Raw genomic sequence first — 23,949 nt, forward strand, 5'->3', positions numbered from 1 at the left:
CAGGAAAATAAGGAAGTTATTATCAAGAAAATGAGAAGTTACGTGTGATTTGTCTTTCTTCCTGCTATTTCCACATGGTTATTGGCATCTCCATTTTATAGTGCTTTTAAGATTATTGTAGTGGAAACCTGGCCACAAAAATACAGATTTGCTTTCCATCATCGCAACATGGACTTCACCACGTGAAGATGCAATCTGTATTTTAAAATACATATTAAATTCTATTTCAGTCCCCAAAACTATGCTTCCCAGCTTTTCTCCATCCTGCCACATACAGATCCTCACTGCTTGAAGCAAACCTGATGTATAGAAATCAGAATTCTCTTAAACTCCAAGGTGATTCTTTCCTTTACAAGAGTATTCACCAAAATGTTCCTAAAAAATAGCTAGTTTCTCCTCTGCATTTAAATGATAATGTGACATACAAAAATTCAGTCCACAAAGAAAGTTGAAGGAATTCAACTATGCTTTTAAATGACACAAGGTCAATAACTTAAATCCGAATAGGGATTTTGATTTTTTAAAGTTTTATAATCAATCATCACCGTCCAATTAAAGATTGCCTTCTGAAGATAAAATAGGGTGCCAGGGTTAAAAATTCAAAGATAGTAAAAGACACAGGCTGTGCTTTCAAGAAGCTTATGTTCTAATTACAGAGAAAGTGAGGTAAATATTTAGAACACAGTGTGATATGTCTTGTGTTGAGAACAAGACAAAAGGCCCAAAATGGAGTTGTTTATCTAAGCCCGGGGTCACCAAACCCAAACTTAACTTAATTGTAGTTCTGGCTCTTTCAGAAATGGAATTTTCAACCAGTCTTTCTGGAATCAAAGGATCAGTACTAGTTAGGTAATCTGCCTGATAGACCCCTGCCATCCCCCTAGAGGAAAGTAACTTTGCAATAACCAACACATGTTTCCTTGCCTAGTGTAATTTCCTTGTTCCTCCACCCTCCTGGCTATAAAAATCTTTCATTTTGTAAAGCTCCTTGGAGCTCCCTTCTATCTGCTAGGTTGGATGCTGCCTGATTCAAATCGATTTTTGCTTAAATAAACTCCTAAAATTTTAATACGCCTTAGTTTGTCTTTCAATACCCATCATAAAGGCATAGAGCAATACAAAGGAAACACAAAGGAGGTTACCTGTGGGCAGCAAGAGAAAGCTGAGTGGCGGAACAGACACCCTTCTGGGTGAAATCTACTCACAGTGAAATTTACTCACCTCGGTTCCCTTCACAGCTTCTTCCCCTTCCTGCAGTCTGGGCACCTATTACAGGGCCTTGTTCAGAAGCTGTAGTATGGGTTAGGTTCTAATTAACTTCAAACACAGCGTAAGACCCTAAAAGTATCTGGTGTACCACTGTCTCTATACCATCTTAGAGCAATAAACAACAAACTTGGTTTTTTGAATTGATTGATCATATTGATCTTCTCAACAGTTATGTGAATCACTTAAGTTCCCTTCTTGGCCCTCTAACAGCACTTTAAAACACCACTTGTTAACAGCCAATAATAGCCAGCAAGAAGAAACCTAGCCAAATCCTCTATCTCAAATGCAAGTTTAAGAACAGTCCATGCACATGATCTACTCACAAACCAGCTTGGCAAAATAGTTAACTGGTGCTGAGGAGAACAGGCTTTGAAGTCACACCGACCTCTCTCTCTCTCATCTCCTAGCAATACAACTTTGGGCAAGTTGCTATACTATTCAGTTTCTTTAACTGTAAAATAAAAATTACAATATATAGTATCTCTCATAGATTTTGTGAGCATGAAATTAGATCATTATATAAAGCTTTGGGCACAGTACCTGATACCATAAAGTAGCTAGGAAATTATTATAATTCTTTAAATTATTTATTCTAAAATGTACATTAGCTAAGCTTGTCTATTTTGAGAACACAATTCACTCACTACTTGAGGGGTTGAGGGGTGCCTGGGTGGCTCAGTTGGTTGAATGTCTGACTCCTGATCTCTGCTCAGGTCATGATCTCAGGATTATGAGATTGAGCCCCGGGCTGGGCTCCATGCTGAGTCTGCTTAAGATTCTCTTACTCCTTCTTCCCTGCCCCTCCCCCAGCTCGTTCTCTCTCTCCCTCAGCTCTTTCCCTCTCTCTCTCTCAAAAAAAGGAATACTACTTGAGAGAATCTTGGGTAGAAAAAGAACCAAGATTCTATAAAGGTGTCAGGCACTATTCATTTCCAAATCCCACATAACTGGAATTGTCATTGTCTCCAGCATCTTACACACTTCTCCCTCCTTCTCTTGGTGAATCCTCCTTCTCCTTCTAGGACATTATGCCTGCTTCCATTTTCCCCTCCATGGAAAATCATCTTGTATCCTTTGTGCTGCCATTCTCCATTTATATCCCTCATTTACAATCCCCTTATCTGTCCTCGAGGACTCTGGGAGATGGGCTCTACAGATTAAATCCTGGGTATTGCCCTTATCCCTCTGGCTTCTAGTTGGGTTTGGCCAGTAGGAGGGACCAGCAAGAAATACAAGTTAAAAAGGAGGTCTCCAGGGTGCTTCTTCCTTTGCTCCCCCCATTGCTTTGTGGACAGGGTCTGACAGGGGCTATACCTCTCTCCACAGACCCTCCCCAGCAGCTCTCCTCCTCCCCCTTCAACCTGCAGAATGGCAGTGGCATCTTGCTCTTAGAAGTCCCTAGTGGCTTCAACACCCTTTGCTGATTTCCTTAATCCCGTTCAGTCAATAATCTTCCTTAGAATCCCAGGACTGTTCCTTTCTGCAGGGAAGCTGGCTAATTGTCTTTCACTTTCTTTCATTCTGTTTGCCCATTCATCCATTCATTTAACCAACTATTCAAATTAAAACATACCAGTCAGTAGGCTGGGACACGGAGTTGAAAAGAAGAAAGGGAACTGAAAGGACTGTAATGTGGCCCAGTCTGCAACCCACTCAGAAACTGCAGAATACCCAGACTGCCAGCCCTCCTGTCTGCATGAGGGTTTCTGGATCAGCTGCCTTGGTGGAGTTACAAGGGAATATGCAGAGAGACTGCAGAGAATGGGATCAGAGGGAGATCTACATATTCTACCCTCTTTCCCCCAACACACACACACACACACACACACACACACACACACACACACAAACACTAAATCTAATGGAAGGGTTCCTGGAAAAGGCAGAGAACTTTTCCCAAACTGAGTATACCATTTCCATGATCCAAAAATTTCATCACATTTAAGATAGAAGACATTTATTTGTCACATTTAAGACAGCTGTCAGATATTCATCAGCAACAATGGAACCAAAACAGAATTTTCAAAGTAGGGGGTGATAATGATGAAGATGGCCTGGAAGGAGCAATAACTAAGAGGCACACATGCACCAAGAAAAAGCAAAGGCGTCAGCACCAAATCACAGAATCTAAGTCCCAAAGAGAATAGTCTTACTGAATGTCCCAAGTATGATTAGGATGGACCCACTTCTCATGACCCTTGTCCCTACCTTTTTTGGTCTGATGATTATGAACACACTTACATTCTTAACAAAAATCAAGCCATAAGTAAGGCATGATAGAATTTTAGGAAATCAACTACCTCTGGAGTAAGTAGTTTGGAAACTTATGGCTTTGCTGGGCCCTCGAAATCACTGTATGAGCAGTTACTTTCTCCACCTACACATCCGGGCAGCCCTGCTTCTGGTCCTGCTGACTGGGAAGGGCTCAGCTGTGATTTGTACACACTTTTCTTCATATCTGAATGCCCTCAGGTAAGGGTGGATTAACTTGCCCTTGGCATTCTTGGTGTGAGGCATCATCTGTCATGCCGTATGTCTTTTTAAAATTTTCTTGGCTTGAACCTTTCCATTTTGTCATCACTAGTAAGATTGCAGGCAGTTCCAACTGTGAGCCATTTGAGTTCTCAGGTGCGTGTTTGAGGGGAGGAAGACCTGTGCCAGGAATATAGGTTAATGCCAGTGCCAAACACAAACCTCCTCTATCAGATTCTGGAGAAATCTTGGAAACGACTGTAAGAATAACTCAACGGCGGTCACACGGTGTTCTTTTTCAGAGAAGAGATGCAATGGGTCTACCCACACTGTTCTTAAAGAAAGGTGTTTCACCTGAACTGAATTTTTGTTGGACGCAGCAGCTGGTGAGCATAATCCCATCCTTAACCTGGTCAGCCCCCATCTGTACTAGATGCTGTGGCAGTTGCCCAGGTGCCCACGGGCAGGATTAAGCATTCATTTCCCCAGGTCCTAAGTGCTGGGAGTATTAGTGTGGACAGCTCTCAGCCCAGTCTGTACTTTGCCATAATTAGCTTTTGGCTAAAGAGAGCAGCTTTGTCCAAGATCATACTGCCTTCCTAGAGGACCGTTCTCCCTTACTATCTGGAGTTAAGAGTAAAACACTAAAGTGGATAAAAACTGGGCACCTTTGCCCTAATTTCAGATAATTCCTCGGGAACCAATGCCAGACCGCATAGACTCTGCTTAGTCCTCTGTTGCTGTTGCACTGCAGCCCAGCTTCTTCTTCTGCCCGACCCTGTGTCCTTCAGTCATCCCTCCTGCAAATGGTGCTCCCGAGTGCACTCTCCAATGGACTGTAATTTTTCCATCTCCATCTCAGAGTGGGTTTCCCAAGGAACCTAACGGGCAGCACCCATCATTCCAGACACCCCTAAAATGCTATGACATACTCCACATCAAATTTGCAAAACATTTTTCTGTCCTTTGTTTTGTTGGAACCTCAATTCATCACCAGAAGCAGAGAGAACTGGATTTTCATGACTTTGTGCTGGTCGCATACTCAATTTACTAGCTATACAGTTTGCCAATGTTCCCAACTTTTCTGGATAAAGTGAGCAGCTCTCCCTTGTAATTCTACTAACCTACCCTTCAGGACTATCATCCACTCCTCCATTTGAATATAGCTTTCTGCTCCAAAGAGCTCCTAAAATATTGCTCTGGGTTGTATCTTCTTTGCCCTCTCACTTCATTAATAATGACGATAAGAATACAAAATATTTTTTTAAATATATACAATTATACTTGTCAGATGTTCCAAATGATTCCTCAATTAAAAAAAAGAAAAATGGAAAACAGTTAACTGATTATTTATATATGATAAGTGAGGTCCTAGAAGGCTGAACCTGATTCTACCACATGCAGTACCTGAGAGATGAAAAATGTCATAGGACAGGGACAATGTTATTTGTGTTGCTGTACCACTTACAAGAAGAATAAGGAAAGAAGCTCTAGGTCTCTGCATGTCTGTGCCAGGACTTACATGCATTATTTTCCCAGCCCTAAGGAGCCCAGGGAAGGAGAGTCCAGGAATGGACAAATAGAGTAGTGAGTGAACAAATGAAATGTTACAAAGTGTTCTAGCCTATTATCCCAGTGGATGACCCCTGTATCCCCCTTAAGAAACAGGTAAATGAGGAAGAGGTTTTCTTTCTTAAAATGGTGTGTGATTTTTTTTTTCTCTTTTAAAACTCCCCATATGAAAGGTTTCCCTTAGAAATTCAAAGTGAAAAATTAGGAAAATTAGTAAATTGTTCAAGGTCACCTGGCAGAGATATCCAGGCACCAGCTCCTAACCAGACCTGGACTTTTCTCTTCAGATGCTCTGTGTAGACAACCTGGACTCTTCAGTATGCAGGGAAGCTATGTTCCGCAGAAGGTAGGTAAACGGAATTCTCATTTTAATTTAGATAACCTTTTGATAAATATTTGTTTCTACTAACTCTTTAAAGACTGTCTTATAAGCCTGATTTATGTTCTCTTCTGCTTGCCCTACTTCTTTGTATCTAGTATTTTATTCATTTATCAGAATAGTTATCAAAATAATACAGTAGATTATTTTTAAACTAAATTTAAAAACTATAGATATCATTATTATTTATTTTTAAATTTCATTAAAATATTTTAGGCAAGAGATTAAAATGGGTCAAAAATCAAAGATATAACTAGAAGTACTGTGAACTCAAGTGTCAAACACTAGTTCCCTCCACCACAAAACCTCTGATCTCAGGTTCTTGGGCATCCTTTTAGTGACAGGTCATGCAAATTTAAGGTAGTTATATAAAAATATATATATATAAATAAATATCTTCTAATTACTATCTTGTTATATAGAGATAGCTGACTATAATATTTTTCAAATACTTCTGTACCTCCCTTTCTTCAATTAAGAAGGTAATTTAGAGATCATTTCCATCAGTACAGATACTTTTTTTTTACCTTTTTTAGTGCTACATACTATTTCTTTTTATAGGTCTACATGATTATTTGATTTATTTGATGCACATTAAAATTGTTACAAATATTTTTGAGAAAAAATATTTATATGTATACAATATGTGGGGGAAAGAATTCCAGAATGGTGGATTTTATATTAGCTTATCTTTCTCCGAAAAGCTAAGGAAACTGTTCTTCCTTCAATAACCATTTTTATGCCATTAGACTTCCTATTAAATGAAAAGAAAGATGTTTTCACTGCTTTGTTATTAAAAATAAATGCTTCTAGGAGAAAAAAGTAAAAGCAATATAATTATTTGGTATAGAAAGTTATTCCGTGATATATTGTCTTATAATAAAATGATACCATTAAAGAACAAAAATATCCACATATGCATGGAAAGAAAGAGAATGTATATACACATAAAAGAACAAATAAAAACAACAGTCTTCATGTCTAAGTGATGGAATGAGACATGTTTAATTTCTTCTTCTTAACTTCACTGTCTAATTCCTCAATAAGAATATTAATTACTTTCTAGAAAAAACATATTTGAAATCTAACTCCTGTGCATTTTACAACTACATTGAATAGCTTCCAGATAGTGCTAAAATAAAATTAGACTATCCCATGATCTAATGTTCAGGGGAAAAAAATCATGACCTAAACTGCATTCAAATAAAATAGATATACAGGCAGAGGAAGAAATACAACAAAATAGTTATAGAAGCCACTTGTGGATTGAAGACCTGTGGGTCTTCAAGCAGTTATTATTTTTTCTTTCTGTATTTCCCAAATTTACTAAAATAAATATAGTTTCAATCTGAAAAAAACACTTAATGTACTGCCAAGTAAAAAACAGTATGTTTTCAAACTGGGAGTTATTCTTATAGTTGGCATGTTTCATGTAAACACTAAACAATGCTAGAATGTGTCAATTGACTTCACACACTCTGCACACTCTGCTTTGTGATAATCCTACAGAAAATGATATCACTTGACTTAGAGTAAGGATGTCAATATATTTTCCCTAATTAGATATCTGACAAATGCTTTGCATAAGAACTCCCCCCTAAATAAATATGAACACCCCTAAATCTGTAAGATAAAAGGGGAGCAAACTTGCCCTCCACCAGAGACAGAGTCTTGAAAAAAAAGACTTTCCCTCCACCTTCACCTATCAGCTCATTTGCAAAAGAGCTCCCAGTGGGGCAGGAAGTGCAGCTCAGCTGTCTCTTCTCAGCGGTTTCATTCCCATCTTTCCATCTTCCAATCCCCCAGGTATTACCTTCTAAAAGATCTCAAGTACGCAGGAATGATACACATCAGTAACAGAGAAGTGTCCATTAGGCAACACTTCAAAATAGACCAAATAGAACAGGATCCATAAAAGCGGAATCACAAGCCACGTGTCCCAGCAGGAGAGGGTGACTTCTAGCATCAGGGAAGCTTCTCACAGTGGCCTGTAGGTGAGGCATTTAGGTGAAGACTCCCGTGCAGACTTTATCTATCTCTCGCTAATTGGATGATCTTAGGCAAATGACTCAACCCCCTGGAATCTCTGTTTCCTCAGGACTTTTCATGCAGGCTCACCTCTACTTCCTAGGGCAGCCGTGAGGGAGAGGATACGGGGAGAACTTGGGTTACCTGCAGAGGCTGTCCCACAGCAAGTACCCAAATGGGCCAGTCCCCGATTTCTGGACATACAGTGTTCCCGCTGCAGATAGCAGCCTTGAAAGGGCAGCCTGGCCCTCGCTCTCCACCTGCTAAAATTCTGCTGGTCCTTATTACACGGGTTTTGCTCTATTACCAATAAACAGCGGTTCCCTACTGCAAGAAATCCAGATCAAAAATATTCTTTGGTTAATCTAAGAACCTTCAGAAAAAGATGCCTAATAGGATCATGCTGTAAGACAGTTTTCATTGATAAAACGATGATTGTAGCGTCCTTTCTCAGCGAGAACTCTCTCGAGATTATTTCTTCCACATGTGGTTGGAGCCCCGCGAGGCCTCCTCTCGTTTCCAGCGGCCTCAGGCCCGCCGCTGCCCGCACACGCCACAGGGGCGGACGGGGCACGCAATCCACACTGGGGAAGAAAATACAAGCACCCAAACGAGAGAAGGCCAGCACCCCACGGCGCCCTGGCCGGAGGGATTCCCGCGCCTGTCCCCTCCACCACAGGCCCCCCGTGCAGAGAGGCCGCGCGGCGCACGCGCCCCGGGGCTCCCACCACTTCCGCCGCTGCGGCTCAAGATGGCGGCGCCGGGGCCACGAGGCCTCCTCGGCTTCGTCTGCAGCGACGCGGACTGGAGCCCCCTGCGAGCTGGAGCAGGTAGGAGCAGACGCCAGGTCCTCTAGCTCTTCAAACCCGGTTTGGCGCCGGAGACCCCAGCTCTCTCCCGGGCACCCCAGGTCCGGGAGACTTACCAGGCGGCGGTGGGTGGCGTCCGCTGGCAGAGCAGCGACTGAGGGCTGTGGCGGGGCTCACGGGTCCGGAGTCTTGGCGCTGTTCCAGCTCCGGGGCCCTTGTCCCGGGCGAGGCTCCCCACGCAGCTCAGCCAGAGTTGCCCGGTTTTATTTGAGTTTTGTGCCTGCAAGCCTGTTTCTGTCTGGGTCCCGGTTTGAGTCGGGGCCCTGTGTTTGACTCCTGAGGCTTCGGTTTGGCCTGGGCCCGGGGTTTCACGTTTGGGATCTCCGGGTTTATGGTTTGGGTTCCGGTTTTACATCCGGATCCTGCGTTTTATGTCTAGGGCTGAGGTTTGCGTCTGTGCCCTTGTTAATTGATTAGCATTTTAAAGATTGGAGAGTAAAGTTTGTGCTATTGTTAATTACCATTTTAAAGACTGGAGAGTAAAGTTAAAAAAAAAAAAAAAAAAGGCTACCTAAACTTGGCCTGAAACAGGTAAGAAGACACAAACAGAAGCCTTTCAGAAAACAAATCCTGAATTTGAGTAATACTATGGCTCAAGTTTGCTGTTCACCATCTGTATGATTTTAGACGATTAACATAATACCACAAATAATTATCTACCTACTCTGTTATGTTAACTTTTTAGGCTGATTGTGAAAATATAAAGAAACACTTATTAAATGCAGGAACATAATGGGAACAACAACAACAAAAATGCACAATAGTATGGTGTTTTTCAAATAAGTCTGATGCAATGAGAATGGCCGCTTAAGTTTGCAAATTCAAGGCCATGGGACCTTATGGGAAAAAAGGTACCAGAACAAAATATGCCAAACTACTAATATTTACTTGTGGTTTCTTATTTGTTTGTCTGTCTGTTTTGTTTTGTTTTGTTTTTATCTTTAACTTCTTGGTAAAACTGTAAGGTTGGTCGAGAATGATTTGGACCTCTCGTAATCCCAGATCTGGAAGTGAGTCCTGGATCAGCAGATCTAGGCCTTTTGCTCCCTTTTCTCTCTTTCAGTTTGTTTTGTAATAAAGAAATTGACTTTTGTCGCTGGTTTCTGGGAGGGACACTTTAGATCCTTGGAATTTCTGGAGTGATAAATGTTTTTGTTATTCCTGAGCCTCTTGGATCACACCTGAGTTATGTCATGAGATGATTCAGAATGGGGTTGGTCACCAGAAAGACCAAACGTTTCATTAGAAGGCTGGGGCTTTAAGCCAGTCTGACCTCTGGAATCTAAAGGGTAGGGAGCTTGGAGAATAGATCCAGAAGTCAATCTGAAAGCTTCCTCTGTTGAGCAAAAGACAAGATATCTCCTGGCTCTTGTGTCCATTCACAGAAACCCAGGAAGAGGAGATAGTACCATGTCTTTTATCCATCAAGTGTTGTTGCTCTTACTTTTTGATACCTACTGACCTTATCACAGATTTAGCTCAGGCCTCTGCTTTATGTGCCCCAAACCTAAGCATATACATCCTATATTATTGTACTGTCTCTTCAGGAACCTAAATACTTTATGGAAGTCCTGCTAGATGGAGAACAATAAATACTTTGGCTCTTTTAGGACTTAGTGTTGCCTGAATGTCTTCATTGGAAGTAATCCCTCCAATCCTGCTGACTCCAGCAACCTCTCAGAATGCATTATGGTTTAGTGGAGGCATGGAGAAAAAGGGTGACAGAGGAAAAGATAGTAATTTGTCTCTTATATTGTACATAATGCCTTATCTAGTATATCATATAAAAGCTCCACAAGAGGAACAATTGCTTGGAACTGGATTCTCTACTCCTCTGTGACCCATCACTTTTGAATCAATATCCCTGATCCTCAATTTCAGGGCTTTACTCTTCAGGCTTCCAGTACCTTACCATAGAGCGCAAGGTGGGCCAACCGAGTGGGAGGATCTCCGTGCAGTGCCTTTGCACAGTCTCTTGTGTATCCTGTTACATCCCTGTACTAATGCTCATAGGTTGCCTGGGTCCCGTGAGGCTCAGGCCAGATTGATTCCCACTTACCCAGCCTCTCTGATGGAGAAGAAGGTGGGAGTGTAATGTGGGCCTTATTCTCGTGTTATTTTCCGGGTCCTAGCATAAATCTTATAATAATAACGTTTGGAAAAGGATGTTTTTGTCTGTTTTAAAAATTGCCATTTTTTGAACCTCAATATTTTTATTAAGATGGAAAAGCTCCATCAGACGGTCAGGCATTTAGACAAATGTTTATTACCCCTTCCATACTTGGCAAATGGAAAAGGATGCTTAAATCCTTCAGCAACCATCCATCAATTGGTTAAGCTAATTACAGAGAAGTTTTCACATTGTTGTCTTATCTCATTCCCCATAAACTGAAGTGTCTCATGTAGTTACATTTCGGTACCCCATCAAAGGGCTTAGAGGCAAGTGTTTCTACACTGTTGTGATATGGAAAGCCATCTGTGGTTTGTACCTGTGATACCGTTCCAGGTTAAGAGGATAATGGAGAACATTTAGCTGGTTGCCTATCAAGGAAATAAGACTGAAAAGGAAGTTAATTTTATTTAAATCAAGGTTATTTTTATTGGTATTTTATTTTTTTTTTCCTTCACAAAATTAGGTTTACCCATTTTCATTGGTTAAAGCAGAGACCTACACTCTGTTTTAAATTTCCAGGCCAAACAATTTTAAATTTTGTTTTAAATTTCCAGGCCAAACCTGATCTCAGCTATCATTCTGATTTTCTATTCAGGAGTTATTTAAGTAAATACATTTTTTAAGTAAATAATTGTTTTTAGGCACAAAATTTTAAAATATTCATATTAGCAATGACATTCACAAATTCCAAATTGGGACTTCTTATAATCAAGATTTTACACCTCTGTTAGTATTATCTGTCAGTTATCCCTCCAAATACTCATTTGCACTTACTATTTTTGGAAAATACAGTTTAAAGATTGTACAACTCTAAAAAGTACTGTGTTCAATATTCTTATCCTTTCATTTTTTTCTTCTGACAGACTAAAGTCATTTCTACCTCACAGATTTCTATTTGCTATTTTCTTTGCCTTCCTACATCTTCATAGGAATGGCCTTGGATCTTAGTTCAAATATCACCTTTTTTGGGTGACCATCCCTGTCTGAGCAATCTAATTTTATCCCTTACCCTGTCATTCTCAACTGCAGTGTCCATTTTTATTTTTTTTTATAGCAGTGAATCTGATATTTAAATGACAGGACTTTGCAATTTAAAATGGTAAGATTTTAAGCCAGGTTTTCATTGAACTCATTGGCCAGTTATTATGTGAAACCCAATGAGATGAAGATTTAAGGTTCCTGCACCTGTCAAAAAAGAACTGTTGTCTGTAATGGAAGTTTGTTCTGAGATCCAGTTACTCATGTCCCATGGTATGCCTTCCATCTACATGTTAGTATTACCACCTTGCTACATGTATGAGAAATTCTCCTGTAGGGAAATGTCCCAGTACTGTCAAGCTTCAAAAGAGAGCCATGTTTGAGGGATACATAGTATGCATTGTGTCAGAATTCCATCTCCAGACTGGCTCTAATAAACTTATTACATTCAGATCAAAATGACTGACCAGCTGTTCCTCTTCCCTGAAGTATTTGCATTTTAAAAGGTGAGAAAAGCCTAAAACTGAGATAATAAGTTTCTATTTGTTGAACTCAGACATGGCAAAATACTGGAATATGAAAAAAAAATGCAAAGTCTATATTATCACTGCTGGGAATCATTCAAACTGGCAAGAAGGACCACAGAATCTGCTCTCTAAAATTCAAATCATTTTCAGGGCTCTCTAGGGAATCAGTTGGTCCCCAAATTCTGCCTTAGTTTTCATATTTGGCAGGGCCGTAGGTTCATTAAAATCTCAGGAGTCACTACAGAGCCTCAAGTGTAGTGGCCTCATTTGGGGCCAGTTCTGTCATCATATTAGGCACAGGCTGACTCCCAGCAGGGGTCACAGCTGGCCTAGGAGAGTTAATTATCCTCAGGATGTAACCACAAAGCCATAAGCCTGTCACTCAGGCCTTTGCTCCTGCTTGCCAGTAACTTTGGATTATCAAGAAAGGGAAAGAGGAGTTCTAATAGGACAATGGTGTGATGAAATACATTTCTTCTTCAACATAATGAGAGACTAACTCAGGAAAATGTAAGATGAAAACAGTTGTATCATTCGTTCAAATATAAGAAATCTCTGTTGAATGCTTACTCTGTGCCAGGGACTGTTTTAGAAATATGTAGAGATAGTAGTTATCAACATAGACCAGGTTTCTGCTTTCATGAATTTTATATTCTAGTGACCAGAAATAGGTACCACAAGAGAAAGAGAAACCTATCAAGAAAATACCATTTTAATTAGTATGAATAAAATTAAACAGTGCAATGTTGTGAAGATTAGCATTGTAAAAGATAGAGTTAGATTGCTTGATTTATTATGGTCATCCAAGAAAGTCACATTTAAGCTGTGATACAAGTCCATCCCTATAAAGATGCGGAAAAGAGAGTTTTAGTTAGAGAAAGTATCAGATAGAAATCCATGAAAGAGATACAAGGTTGGTTTATTTGAGGAACAACAACAACAAAAGACCAGGAAAATTTATTTTTTGGAAGTTGGAATAGACATACTTTTTCCTTTATCCCTGCCAAGGATGACTAGTAACTATGGACATTTTTAAATACAGTAAACATAAAATAGTTCTGAAATGTAGAGAGGGTAAGAAAGATTAAAGAACTCAGGACTTGAGTAACAATAGAATAGCGAATTGTCTCTGTTTTCTATTTTTGCCTCATAACATTCTAGACTTGGGGCTGAAGAAACTAACAAATCATAAATACCAACAGGCGCAGACACATGACACAGAAATAATCCAACAAAATCTTTCTCTCTTTAGCCAAAGGACGGAAAAAAGGGAAACCTAGCAAGAGAGGAAACTTTTAGATAGCAAGTGCTCTATTCCAGCCAGATACCACAGAAACAAATCACCCAAATTTATTGCTGAATCTCCACCCAAGTCAGCAAAGCCTGAGTGGGAAACCTACATTTCCAATGTCATGAGACTAACAAGGAACCCTGAAACTCCTACTGGGGTGGTGTCAGAGAAGATCCAGTAAGGGGCTTTTCTGCCCTTTGGCTGGCTGGTAATGAGCACCCCTGCCAGTGGTATCACTCGAGACCACATGAAGAGGCTGGACTTCCACCTCCACTCGACATTAATAATACAGCCCTCATTTCAGGATGAGGTGAGGCCAAAGAAGGCCTAGCAGAAAGTGAGGAAATTGATGACCATCACTGAGCAATAAACAAGGCCACACCCACCTTCCTTTGTGTTATCTGTGAAGAGCAGATGGGGACTGCAACTCCCATCCTTCCCAGGAGTCAGTAATGAAGAGCACCCTCCCTCAGTTGTTAATGTAAGCTGAGTGGTACTTTACCTCCACCTGAGAGTAAGAAGGCAGCACCATCCTTCCACTTCTGGAATGATGTCAGGTAAAAGGGGGGGGGCATATAAAACAAAAATGTTCAAATAGGAAGGTTAAATAGTCTCAACATAATACAAAGAAGGTCTCAGTTTTAATCAAAACTCACTACTCATACCAAAATGAAGATCTCACATTGAGTGAAAAAATATGCTGAGATGATAGAGATAATAGAATGATCTGACAAAGATTTTAAAGCAGCTGTTAACAAAAATTCTTCAACAAGGAAAAACATACTTGAAGCTAATGAAAACAGAAAATTTCAACAAAGATCTAACATGTCATCAGAGTTCTGGAAGTAGAGGAGAAATATGGCATGACTGAAAAAGTATTTGAAGAAATAATGACTGAAAGTTTCATAGATTTAGCAAGGGAAACAAACTTACAGATTTGAAGAAGCTTAGTGAATCCTAGAGGTTAATCCCAAAGAAATCCATGCCAAGACATAAAACACATTATAAGCAAACTTCTGAGATTGGTTTAAGTAGCTATTGTAACACTGTACAATGTGGTTTTAAATTATGTACAGAAAATGCTTACATATTATACTCCTATAATACTATAAAGACACATAAAAGGAGCTAAGCTTTATCTACTTCACTCAAATTTGTAAAATGATGACACCAATACTAAAAGAAAAAAAACAACAAAAAACCATCTAGTGAAATTATCTTCTAAAAGTGAACAAGTAATAAAGACTTTCTCAAACAAAAACTAAAGGAATTTATTACCAGTAGACCTGACTTGCAAGAAATATTAAAAGAATTCTTCAAAGAGAAGAAAAGTATACAGGTCAAAAATTCACAATTTTCCTTGCATGTCTTATAAATTTTTTAATGAAAACTGGACACTTTACATAATATATTATAGCAATTATAGATTCCAATTCCCCATTTCCAGAATTCTTATTGTTGCTGCTCTTTTGTTTGTTTAATGATTTGCCTGGACTCATTCTGCAGATTCTACTTATCCCAGAGTCTTCCATCACCAAATTCTCTTTTTTCCCTCATTTTCATTTTTAAGCCTGGCTTCCTAGATGTAATTCATGGATATCCATTATTTTGTAGTCAGCTGATGATTGGTCGGGGGTTGTACTCAAACACATTGAGCAAGTAAGACTTCTGTCCATTGCCTAGAGAGCTGAGTTTTATTTGGAACTCATTCAGTGTTCAAGCACTTTAGAAATCTTCCCCAGCTTTTACTTTCTGCAGGGCATTGTGGTATCTCATCTACACATGTATAAGCCATTGCATTCAGCAAGCAACTTATAAATAGCAAGGGCCATCTTCTATCTTTTCTGAGATTCTGCAGGCTTGCACATGTGTGAGCTTTCCAGAATGCCAGAAATATATGAGTGTTTTTCAAGGCCTTGGATGGCTCTCATTTGCTAGCACTCCATATTAAAATTCTGGCTATTCTATCATTGTGTTGTGGCCCCAACCTCAGGCTGTATGCAAGGACATTGGTCTTCTCCATTTATTTGACAATGAGATCAATTCTGTTTTCAACAATGTCTCAGGGTGTGGGGATCTTCTTCTTTCTGTTCCATTTCCTGTTAGCCTCTTTTAGCTGGGAAGCTGCTGGTTTTCACAGCTTTCCCTGCCATACTTGAATTTCTACGTTGATGGAGTTAAAAGAAGGAAGCAAGCTCAGGCTAAAACTCCAGAGATTCCTACTGTTCTTAAATAAACATCTCTCAATTTTTAGTATGCCTTTAGTTGATTTGTAAAATATGGTAGATTTCTAAATAAAGTTTTTCTATTTTTACCATTGCTTATTTGGGTAAGGATTTTTCAAGTTCTTCACTTCCTCATGACTGAAGTCTTCCCTTTGAACTCATTTTTTTTATAGGATTGCTTTTATTTCTATTTTATTTATTTTTTATTATTTTTTTATTTTATTTTATTTTTATTTGAGAGACAGAGATCACAAGTAGGCAGAGAAGCAGGCAGAGGGAGAGAGGAAGAAGCAGACTCCCCGAGGAGCAGAGAGCCCGATGTGGGGCTTGATCCCAGGACCCTGGGATCATGACCTGAGCCGAAGGCAGCGGCTTAACCCACTGAGCCACCCAGGCGCCCCATTATTTCTATTTTAAATCTTTGGTAGATTTCAGGGTGAAGTCAACGGGGGCCTGGGTTATCCTTTGTGGAAGATTTTAAATGACAGATTTCATTATTTTAATGCTTTGAGAATATTTATACTTTCTGAATGTTTTTGATTTACTGTGTTTTTCTAAGTATTAATTTAAATTTTGAAATTTGGTGGTGTTTTTTTTTTTTAAAGATTTATATATTTGCAAGAGAGTGTGCAATGGAGGGTGGGATAGGGACAGAGAGAGACAATCTCAAGCAGACTCCCCACTGAACCGGAGCCCAGCCATTTGACCATCAGGTCAGGACATGAGCCTAAACCCTAAGAGTCAGTGACTTAACTGACTGAGCCACCCAGGTCTTCCTGAAATTTGTTTAATATTGGTTATATCTTCTTATGATCTTTGTGATTTCTATAGGATCGGTGGTTTGAAGTTTTGAGTTACAACTCTGACATTGGTTATTTGTACATTTTATCTTTTTTTTTTCTTAATCTATTTCACTGGAATATGTTTTAAAATATAAAAGAATTAACTTGATGCTATTTCTTGTCTGTTTTTCATTTTATTAATTACTATTTTATCTTTGATATTGTTACATTCTATATTTTCTCAGTTAAATTTAATATTCTAAGGTGGATACTTAAATTAATTAGATTTTAGCTACTTTTTTCCCTTTCAAATATAGTAACTGAAAGCTATAAATTTCTTCCAGTCATGGCTTCTGATGCATCTCACAAATTTTGATATGTCTATTTTTCATTGCTATTCAGTTGAAGATACTTTCTAAATACCATGGTGACTTTGTCTTTGATTTTGGATTACTTAGAAGTATATTGCTAAACTTTCGTTACACGAAGACTTATTTATTTATTTTAACCATCTATTTTTAAATCAATTTCAAGCTTAATTACACTATGATCAGAGGAATAAATGTAGTCTGATTTTAATCCTTTGAATTTTGTTGAGACTCACTTTGCCACGTAGTATATAGTTAATTTCGATTAATTTTTCTCCAGTGTTTCCAAAAATATTTTTTATTCTGCAGTTTTTGTCATTTTATACATGCTCATAACAAATATTAGAATACTTGTTAATATTCTTTTCAAACTTCTATTCTGATTTTTCTGATTTTTTCATCATTTGTTCTTTCAGTTACTACAATTTGGTATGAACCTCTCTCTGTATATGAATATACACACACATACACATAAGCATTGTGAAAGATTGTTCTTTATCTCTAATAATGTTTTTTATAATTACTTCATCTATAGTACTATGGTTATAACAGTTCTCTCTTTGAGTATTTCTATGCCATAATGTTCCACTTTTAGTATTAACATTTTAATATTTACATTTTTTTCATATTTACATTTTAATGTATATTTTGTAAAATGGCAACTTTGAGCCTTTTTTGTTGTTATTGTTCCATTTGAAAATCTTTATCTCATATGGAGTATTTATTCCCTTTAGATTTGAAGCGTTCTTAGCATATGTTTTAGTTGTTTGTAGAGAACTCTAGTTTGACAGGTTTTGTGTTTGTTTGTTTTAATACTTTGATGATATGACTTTATTTTTCTTCCTCGTTGCCATTGTTTTGTAGACAACATTTCTCTTTAGTCATAGTGTTTGTTGTTGCTCTTTTCAAGAAAATATATCCTTTCTTTCCACCCTTCCTACTTTTAAGACTCTCTTTTTATATTTGTTTTTAAGTCATTTTCCTGTGGTTTATCTAAGTAGGATTTTGTTTTATTAATCTAGTTTAGTGTTTGTTGCATTTTTAGAATATGTATGTTGATGTTTTTCTTGAATTTGGAAAATTCTCAACCATGATCCCTTTAAACTTTTCTTCCCCCTGTCTCCTGTGGGTCTCAAATTATACTTCTGTTAGAACTTTTCTGTTGTATTCTCTATGGCTTCAATGTCTTTTATCTTTTTATAAAAACATTCTATATTGGTTTTGTCTCTGAATATTTTTTATCTATTCTAGTTCCTTAGGTTTTTTTTCCCCATCTGTAGAATACTTAATTAATTTTCATTTCTTTTAATTAAAATGTACATTTATTTTTCATAGTTCCTTGTCTGCTAAAGTTCTTCATCTTTTCTTTTATTTCTTTGAACCTACTGTATTTAACCATTTTAAAGTTTAAAGTTTAACTCCATTGTGTTGATCATTTATGGCACTTCTGTTATATATTATTTCTCTTATTTTCAATCACATTTTCCTGCCTTTTTTTTTTTTTAAATACCTGGCTATTTTCCATTGAGTGCTCAATGTTATGCCTATAAAATTTAGAGATTATTGAAACCATGGATTATGTTTCCTTCTTCCATGAAGTGTTATATTTACTTTTGGCAGGTCATAATACGTACTAACAATCCTATAGCACCTTAGTCTAACCAAGCATTAAGATGATTTAAAGCTGGACTCTAATATCCCCAGTTGCTGTTCTGTTCACCGCCTATTCCTAGGTTGAAGCACTTGGGAATTTGCCTGGGAGTTTCAGTGGGCATAACTTACCAGGGACTCTATCAATAGGCTTTGAATTCCAGTTATCCTAAGTTCCATGAGTCCATCATAAACAATTTTCAAGATTTTAGCCTCTCAACCTCTTCTGGAAGTGGCAGATACCCTGAGGAGAAAAGCAATCTTAAATACCAGTCTTCACCTCTCTGGGTTTCTTTCTTCTTTCGGTTCTTGCTATAATAACTCTCCATTTCTTTGTAAGATGATTTCAAACATTTTATTTAAAATACTTTTTTTCTAGCCTTACTTGTTTTGCTCTGCATTACCTAGACTTCCATTCTCAGAATACTTTTGTTTTTCAGTCTTGCATACGGCTTTCATGTTGACAGATAATTTTCATTGTAAATACACAACTCAGTCTACTCCTTCTGCTCCTCCTCCATCTCCTCCTCCTTCTCCTCCTCCTCATCTCAGAAAATGGCTAGGTATGACAATATTTTAATCAATCCCCCTGTTATGGGTTGAATTGTGTCCGTGAAAAGGTATGTTGAAAGTCTAACCCCTGGTATCTTTGAATGTGACCTTATTTGGAAATAGGGGCTTTAAACTTGTAATCAAATGAATATAAAGCCATTGGGGTGGGTCCTAATTCAGTGTGACTAGTATCCTAATAAGAAGAGAATAGAAACTGACAGAGGAACGCAGTGAATAGCCTGTGATGAAGAAGGCAGAGATTAAACTGATGTATCTATAAGCCAAGGAGTGCCATGAATACCTTAAACTAAGAGAATGGCATGGAACAGATTCTTCCCTATAGATTTTGAAGAGATAATGGTCCTGCTGACACCTTGATTTTTTCCCAGCCTCCAAATCTGTTAAGAGTATTAATTTCTGTTAGCCACCCAGTTTATAATACTTTGTTATGACAGCCCCGGGAATCTTATATATTCCACCTTTAGCCCTTTTTTTATCATAATTTTTCTAATTATTATTTTTTAAAATTATTTTTATCAACATATAATGTATTATTTGCCTCAGGGATACTGGTCTGTGAATCATTAGGCTTACACACTTCACAGCACTCACCATAGCACATACCCTCCCCAATGTCCATCACCCAACCACCCTCTCCACAGCCCAACCCCTCCAGCAACCCTTTGTTTGTTTTGTGAAATTAAGAGTCTCTTATGGTTTGTCTCCTTCCCAATCCCATCTTAAACTAATATAACCCACCCTTTAAGAATTTCTCAGAATCCTAAGTTTCTAAATTGACTGTGGCCTCTCTCCTTCCATTCATATTAACCTCATAGCCCTTTCAGAGACATTTGACAGATTCCTTGTCAGCAACTGGTAACATTTGGGTTAATTTTCTTTTACTGTTACCTTCTCTTTCTTATCTGACCTCTATATTAACAGTTACTCACTCATTTCTTATTTTGTATATACCAGGGACTATTTCATCCCTTACCTAAAGTACCAAGAGATCTGAGGTTCTTCCAGGAACCTCTGATGGCAAGAATTATTTGGTAACCTCATATTTAGTGGTTAGGAATAGATTTTCTCCCATTTTCAAAAATTGCAATGGTGAATTCTGAGGCACAATAGCTAGTGGACAGGTTAGGTATAATTGAGTATGTTTGCATTTTTAGTGTTTTTGAAACTTTTTTCAATGGCTAACCAATAATAAGTATTTTTTTACATCATGACCAAATCTACTTACACAGACACACAGATCTAATTGGAAAAAAAAGTTTCCTGCAACAATGCTTAGCTTACTAAGATGTAAATCTTCTGTTGTTTTCTATTCTATTCTGTGCTTTTATAGTTAAGAGTCCAATGTTCATGAACAATGAAAATGAATTCACAGTAAGAAATATTCTTCCAGTTTGAAGATTACTGTGCAGGTGAGACCTTTTGATTCCCTTCAGTTAATTCTCTGAAGTTTACTTGTTTAGTTCAGATTTCCGGTAACACCAGCAGAAGATGTATTTTCAGGGATTTATTAAAGGAGTTTCTGTCTCTTCAAATTACACTGTATGAGAGTAATCTATTAGTTCATTTCTTGAAACCCATTCTTTTCCTGTTTCCTGTTTCCTGTTTTCTTGTTTCCCTTTTGTTGAGACAGGATTAAATTTCATAGAAGGGCACATTTTATTTCAATGAGGTGGGTCTTTGGTTCTGTTTTTTTTTGTTTGTTTGTTTGTTTGTTTTGTTTTCTGTGTTTACTAAAGCCATTTATATACTTAGTTTTGTTTTAAACCATCAGATCAAATATATAGACAAATTCTAGTTCAAATATAAGCTATGTTCTCATAGAACTGCTCAACATCAAGTGTGAAACCCAAAAATAGCATGTTCTGCTAAGAAGACAGGGTGTTTGCTACACTGAGGCTTTTCTGAATGGCTGACATCCAGAGATTCGTTTTCACATTGGTGCTTCCTTCCACCATTTGGGGCATGACAGGAAAAGATCAGAGAAAATATTGTTGGAAAGAGTTAATGGCAGGTGCCATGTTTGCTCATTGCTTCCTGTAGCCTTCAGCAGTTGATGCTTTTGCTATTAAATATTTTCATATGTAGTTTCCTATTTGCCTTGAATTACTGAAATATACTAAGCATATCTCTCCAAGGACCCAGAGCCACGATGTAATAGGCTCCTGCTAATAGCTTGAAACTGTACAGCAATCTAGTTTTAAAGTACAACACAAATCTTTATCTAAAAGCACTAACACCTCACTCTTGTGTTCGTAGAGTATGTTTTCACATTTCCTCTTGCAATGCATAGAGAAGGGGGGAAAAGCTACAAGAGAAATGATGCATTCCGGGCAAGGAGCCAATTTAAAAAGTCTGTTCTTTCCAGTTTGCTGTCACTTGTCGTGGTTAAACAAAACACGGAGGAGAAAAAGAGAAATTGGCTTCAGTGTAAATGTCAACATTCTGATTAAAGCAAACACAAAGCATTCAGAACTCTTGACAAAAAAAAAATTAAATTGAATTATGAAGGGTATGCAAATGGAGCCCTTCCTCTCTATGATTACTAGGACTTATGCATTTTGTATTTTCTCTCTGTGCTGGAGCAATCTGTGCTGCAGGACAAGGTGTTCAAGAACAGGGAAGGAAAGGTGAACAACACATTTCCCAGCTGATGACAGTCGGAACCTACCAAAATACTGCCTCAGAAATAGCCCAGTACTTTCCAAACACTGGGAAAGGTTAGAAAGCTGACAGTATGGCCTGGTGCTTTTAAAAAGCGTGCTGTCTTTCTAGCCAAGCAGGGTCCTCCTCTAGGACACAAACCCCAAAAGTGTTTATTTAAAGGATCCAAAAGATGTAATTTGTTAGAGGGGAGGGCTTTAAGGAGACTCATATTAAAATGTAGGGTGTTTTTTTTTTTTTTTAAACATTTTATTTATTTATTTGAGAGAGAGAGAGTGAGCATGGTGAGGTGGGGGCAGGGCAGAGAGAGTGGGAGAAGCAGACTCCCTGCAGAGCAGGGAGCCAGAAATGGGGCTGGATCCCAGGACCCTGAGATCATGATCTGAGCCAAAGGCAGACACTTAACTGACTAAGCCACCCAGGTGCCCTTTTTCTCTTTCTTTCTTTCTTTCTTTCTTTCTTTCTTTCTTTCTTTCTTTCTTTCTTTCTTTCTTTCTTTTTGTGATCATGCACAAGTCTTAATTTAATGGGTAAATCATTAAGTTATCACAGCAGTTTTTTTCTACAAAGCTTAATAAATAGAATCTCTTTTTTTAAATGCTGTACAAGAGACTGGAAAATGAGCTTCCAACAAAATATGAATGAACTCATACTACCCTTTGATTGATAGTGTCAGTTTCTTCCTATCTCCTTTAACACAGACCTTAGAAATGGACTTGTTTGAAATGTAGTTTGAAAGGGATCTCAGCATGTATCCATGGTATGCAGTTTTTTTTTTTTTTTCATGGTATGCAGTTTTAAAGGTAACATAATACATTCCATTTCTGTAATTAAATTGAAGGAAGTTGGGGAAAAAAATGGTGTGCATTGGTCTGATTTTCCCAAGGGAGATTATATTTGTCTTCTTGAGTGAATATGTATGATTCTGTGTTAAGAGGGCATAATGTACGAATATGTATGTCTATGTTTTTGTGTATAAATAAGTTTATATGCTAAATATAAGAAAAACTCTTCAATTACCTTTCATTCTTTACTCTCCATGACCTCCAGTACGATTGCATGTCTAAAACTTGCCTTTACCTATAATTTTATGATTGCTTTCTGATTCATCACTGCTCTTTTCTCTTCCCTTTTTGGGTTATTCTGAAACTGCCTCCAAAGTTATAATATGTTCTCAGCACGTCATTTCTTTTTTTTTTTTTTTTTTTTTTTTTAAAGATTTTATTTATTCATTTATTTGACAGGTAGAGATCACAAGTAGGCAGAGAGGCAGGCAGAGAGAGAGAGAGAGAGAGGGAAGCAGGCTCCCCACTGAGCAGAGAGCCCGATGTGGGGCTCGATCCCAGGACCCCAAGATCATGACCTGAGCTGAAGGCAGTGGCTTAACCCACTGAGCCACCCAGGCACCCCTCAGCATGTCATTTCTGATTCAAAAATCTGAAATTGTTACCCAGTATCTGCTAAAAAAAGTCTAAACTCTACCCTAACATTCAAGGCTTTCTCAAGTGGCTTCAAATTAACTCTGTATTCATTTCATAAATATTTAGGGTGTCTACTGAATGTCACTTTGCTTTTTCTTCACCTTGTTGCCTGTACTTTTGGCTTTTTTATTCCTCTTCCATCATATTATGTGCTTTTCCATTTCTGCAACTTTATTTTTGCTGTGCCCTTTCCTTGAGTGGACCTTCCTATAGCCATACCTGCCAGATACTACCAGAAAAATCTTGCAAGTCTTCATTTCAAAGGTATCTCTTTGAACTCTTCCTTATTACTATATTTGAAAATGACTTCTTCTTCTCAGAACTTTTATGGTTTTCTATTCATAACCCTTGGAGCATATTAATATTATTTTTTAATAATTATACAGATATCCCTGACTTATGATGTGATTGTGTCCTGATAAACCTGTTGTAGTTTGAAAATATTATAAACTGAAAATGCATTTAATACACCTAACCTACTCAATATTATAGCTTAGCCAGGCCTACCTTACAACATTCTCAAAACACTTACATTAGACTACAGTTGGGAAAAATCACCTAACACAAAGCCTATTTGATAATGAGGTATTGAATATCTCAGGTGATTTATTGAATACTGTACTGAAAATGAAAAACAGAATGGTTGTGTAG

This window comes from Mustela lutreola, chromosome 11, assembly GCF_030435805.1.
Source record: "Mustela lutreola isolate mMusLut2 chromosome 11, mMusLut2.pri, whole genome shotgun sequence".
NCBI classification, from domain to species: Eukaryota; Metazoa; Chordata; class Mammalia; order Carnivora; family Mustelidae; genus Mustela; species Mustela lutreola.